This window comes from Triturus cristatus, chromosome 6 (assembly GCF_964204655.1).
Source record: "Triturus cristatus chromosome 6, aTriCri1.1, whole genome shotgun sequence".
Classification (NCBI taxonomy): Eukaryota; Metazoa; Chordata; class Amphibia; order Caudata; family Salamandridae; genus Triturus; species Triturus cristatus.
The window spans coordinates 1,023,234,320-1,023,239,114 of NC_140589.1; the positions used below are offsets into that span (position 1 = coordinate 1,023,234,320).

The 4,795-nt window shown below is 46.4% G+C and overlaps 1 pseudogene; it reads right to left on the reverse strand.

The window, feature by feature from the left end:
• Nucleotides 1-3,984: 3,984 nt before the first annotated feature.
• On the reverse strand, nucleotides 3,985-4,461 carry LOC146820943 (actin-binding Rho-activating protein pseudogene; annotated as a pseudogene).
• Between the last annotated feature and the right edge of the window lie 334 nt (nucleotides 4,462-4,795).

Here is a 4,795-nt window from a genome sequence, read left to right on the forward strand (position 1 = left end):
AACGGCCCGCTCTTTGCCCGGTCTTCGCCCCGAGCTCCACCCCGCGAGCGTCCCACTAGCGCGTGAAGGTGTGGTATGTAAAATAGGGGGTGGAGTCGGAGGAGGAGCTGGCGGGAAGAGGCCCCAGGTGCTGCGGTGATTTCCGCGCTGTGCACACTGGACCTCGCAGTCCCGCCAGCGATTAGGGCACACACAGCAACTCCCGCAGTGCAGTTGAGGTCCGTGGGCAGCAAAGTTAAAATCCCCAAACACTCCGGATAGCACAATCCTCTGGAATCAACGGCGGGCGGCTCCCGCGAAGCGGGGGCCGCGAGTCTTAAAAGGAGATGGTGCACCTTCTGGGAGGAGCTGGCGGGAAGAGGCCCCAGGTGCTGCCGTGATTTCCGCGCTGTGCACACTGGACCTCGCAGTCCCGCCAGCGATTAGGGCACACACAGCAACTCCCGCAGTGCAGTTGAGGTCCGTGGGCAGCAAAGTTAAAATCCCCAAACACTCCGGATAGCACAATCCTCTGGAATCAACGGCGAACGGCTCCCGCGAAGCGGGGGCCGCGAGTCTTAAAAGGAGATGGTGCAACTTCTGGGAGGAGCTGGCGGGAAGAGGCCCCAGGTGCTGCGGTGATTTCCGCGCTGTGCACACTGGACCTCGCAGTCCCGCCAGCGATTAGGGCACACACAGCAACTCCCGCAGTGCAGTTGAGGTCCGTGGGCAGCAAAGTTAAAATCCCCAAACACTCCGGATAGCACAATCCTCTGGAATCAACGGCGAGCGGCTCCCGCGAAGCGGGGGCCGCGAGTCTTAAAAGGAGATGGTGCAACTTCTGGGAGGAGCTGGCGGGAAGAGGCCCCAGGTGCTGCGGTGATTTCCGCGCTGTGCACACTGGACCTCGCAGTCCCACCAGCGATTAGGGCACACACAGCAACTCCCGCAGTGCAGTTGAGGTCCGTGGGCAGCAAAGTTAAAATCCCCAAACACTCCGGATAGCACAATCCTCTGGAATCAACGGCGAGCGGCTCCAAAATCAAATGCAAAATTTGCGACATCTCACACTAGGTTTGGAGACCACTCAATCCATTCCTGGACTATTTCTTCCATTGTTGTCACAAGATCATCAATGGAGTGGAAGTGTATCCTTATTCTACCCTGATTAAAGCTACCCAACACAGTATACCCAATTAATCACTGCAGTTCATTCATTTATGCAGTAACCCCAGAAAACAACCCAGTATTCTTGATCAATGTTCTAAAAATGATCCTCCACCAGCATACACTAGTCAGAAATGTTTTATCATGGAAGATTTCAACAGATTCCCGAACATTTCTCACTTACTTGTCTCTGCCACCCGCCAAAAACTTCTAAGCATATGTTGTTGTTCCTTCTTCTTGGGAAATACTTGTGTGTGTTATGCCCCAACTCTGCAGCTGCAAAAGTTTTACATTCAGGGAGGGGAAGAACTACAGGTGAAAAGCGGTAGAAGGGTAAGCGACCACTCTCTTCCACTGGCACAGCAACATTGATTCATAAACGAGGCAGCCTGTCTGGAAATCCGGGTTCGAACTGTCATGTGGCCGTATTCGGAAAGAACATGGACGTCATTTGCATCAGGTTTTAAAGTTTATGTGTTTAAACGAGTTTTTAAGTTTCAAGTGTATTATTAGATCCACCGCCCCTTCGTTCCAGCCAGACGCAGGAAAACAAATGTAACATTTTAACATTTCCCAGCCTGTAGTGATGGATGAACATCTACCCTTCAGCGTGGAGATAGAATATTTAAATAAAAAACATACACACACGCTTGTTTTATCTTGTTTTCTTTTGGACAACATCATTAGTTAGCCACCCCCTTTGGGGAGTCTGAAGCAGCCCCAACCCACTCTCTGCAGAGCTTCCCGCCAAGAAGAGCCTGTGGCCTGGGTCCAGAGAAGCTACAGATTTATGAGCCCCTGTAATAACGCCAAGCCTTCATGCTCATAAGGAGGGGCATTAGGGTAGTTTGGAGAGCCACTGGAACATCCCGAAAACTCTCCATGAACTGAGAAACTCCTGCGCGGACACCGAACGTGCACCCAGCCCCCAACACAGGTCACCAGCACTTTCGCCCTTATGGTCCGCTTTTCTTATCCTGGGTCTGTGCTCACCTACTCCAGCATGGTTAACAAACAAAACGGGAACCCCCTCCCCAAAGCCAGACTTGGATCTCGCACCATCCCTGCACACTATCCTGCATTATTTATCCAACACCCCTGTCAGGAACCTCCTGCCCCCTAGCCACACTTTGTTTATTACTGAATATACACATTTATAGTAGTCATCAAACACATGCTGTTGTATCCTTTTCAAAAAGAGAGTGGGGAGGACCTTTCGTAACTCTTTAAAATAAATTACTGACCAGTTGTGGCTGGTACATTGGGGCATGTGGCACGAAGCCGCACCAATCATGCTAGCCGCATCTGCTATCAAGCAAGCCGAAGTCCTGAATTCTATTCATGAAAGCGCTTTAAAATATGAGCTTTGACTAGCTCTTCGATCCCTAGTGGCACAGCATCCAGGATAATGTGCAGCATGGCTAACCATTTATAAGGTCCCAAGGGCGAGACCTATTGGCTATGCCAATGCTTGTTAATCAGGCCCTGGGTACAGGAAAAAATGCACTTGCTCATTTGGGAGCAGCAAATCACCGTTTGCCAAAGAGCCATTACCTTCAGAGACACTGTTCCTTCGGCGTATTGACTGCTGATATGTTAAAGTATTGAACCCCTTGAGTGCCCCGCCCTTTCCACGCCCTGTGCCGGGCGTTTCATTAGCGGGCGGGGTTCATGATGAGATAGTCTCGTCATGGGCACAGCGCAACCGCGCTCCATGACGAGACTATCTCGTCATGGGCACTGAAGGGGTTAAAGGACAACCAACCAATCAGTTTGAATGAATCCTGGAACACAACTTTCAATTTAGGGAGACATGCCTCGTAACCACTTGGAGTAAAAGGGACAGCTTGTTTAGTTTTAATAAGAACAGCCATTAAGCTGTGCAGCTTTTCTGCATTCATTGTATGGTCTTCTCACATACCATCCGGACAGGAAGACCGTCACTAACTAGTGCACCTCGAATTAATCTTAAAAAAATGACTTTGGGCATCAGTCCTTAATTGGAAGTAATAAGTGCATCTAGATCATGTTCCTTCACCAATCTTCCTGGACAATTGCAAAATTGACGGCTAAGGAAAAAAGATCTGTTTTATTTTTAACTGACCTGGTACATTCGTTCATCATGATGCCATTTTTCCTGCATTATGGACCTATTACAGGAACATTGCTGTGATTTGCCTATTCCATTATAGTAACAACTTAACATCATCTATCAGAAATTGCACTTTCTTTGATCTGTCGCTCCCTATCCAACTTCACAGCAGACAGCTTACTGTTCGCTACCACCTTCATCATTTATGTATACTACTGATCATCTATTGCTGAACAAAACTGAAATAAACACCACAAAGCAGAGCATTGGTGAGGAGATTGTGAATGCTATGGTGAAGCGATGTCCACTTAGTTTTCCAAATGTAGACAATGGAGTCAGTCTTTCACAGCCCAGGACATCACTTTATCTGTCGCCATTTAATTTTCCCTATCAATATAAATAAATATATTCAAATCATCAAGCTAAATAAGAAAAATATCGGGTGCTAGGAAGCTTTCAATATAGATGATTCTGGAAACATATTGCAATAAATAATATTCATTTCTATAGTAAAATGAATGCCACACAAAAGCGTGGTGTGAAATAAACATGTAAGAGTGGCAGGTTTGAAAATATTGAGACCATAAAATAAAGACAGGTTAAATGTTGTAGTGTGTGCTGGTGTAGTCTGACCAGATCGATTAAATAGTTATTGTGGTTTTGTTTCGTGCCGTGGCCATGAAGCTTTAAACTTGAAAAAAGTCATTCCTGGATCGAAAAAAGCTGCCAGTGTAGAAACCAAACCACTAGTGAAATAAAGTGATGACTACTGCATCGTCTCGTCCTTGCCATAGCATTTCACCCTCGAAGTGAACCAGCCCATGCTTTCTTGCTCTCAATAGTACACCTACTAATTTATTCGATATTGTTACATATTGCTCAAAGAGTCTTTTAAACGTCACACTGATGTTTCCATCATCTCGTTTCTCTCCAATGCTCTCGATGATATAGCAGAGCTCTTGCACCTCCCTTCCAAGGTGAGTGTGGGCATCTTTGCCCCTTTGCTCAGTTTTGGACCCAAGCTTTGGCCTCCCATAATCTGGGTCTTCTTTACGATAATGCACAGCTTTGGTGGAAGCAGAGGTGCTATCGCCGCTGAAAGGGTTATGCGCTTGGTATTCCTTGTGATCCTGCGTCCACCGTTGCCAGCTCTGTCTTAGATCGCCGACAGGGCTGGAGATTGGGTTTACAGATGCAGTTAATTGAGCTTTTGACTCGTCCATGATGAGTTCTATAATTGTTTTTTATTAGCAGATTGGCAGTGGCTATGTTAATAATCGAATTATGGTTTACAGTAAACATAAAATACAAGTATGTGGAAAATTTGGTCCCGGTGCCCTATATCATATGCCTAACTACATACATAATGTCCACAGTCAAAGCAGCACCAACCAGACTTTTCACGATGGACTCAACAGCAATGAAGATCCTATAAAATAAGACATAAGATGCAATTAGAGTTAAAAACATTTTGGAATTACACTAATTTGAAGAACCGGAATCCTAAAAAATTGCAAATGCTTCAGATTATATACTGTAAATAATCTAGGGCAACTT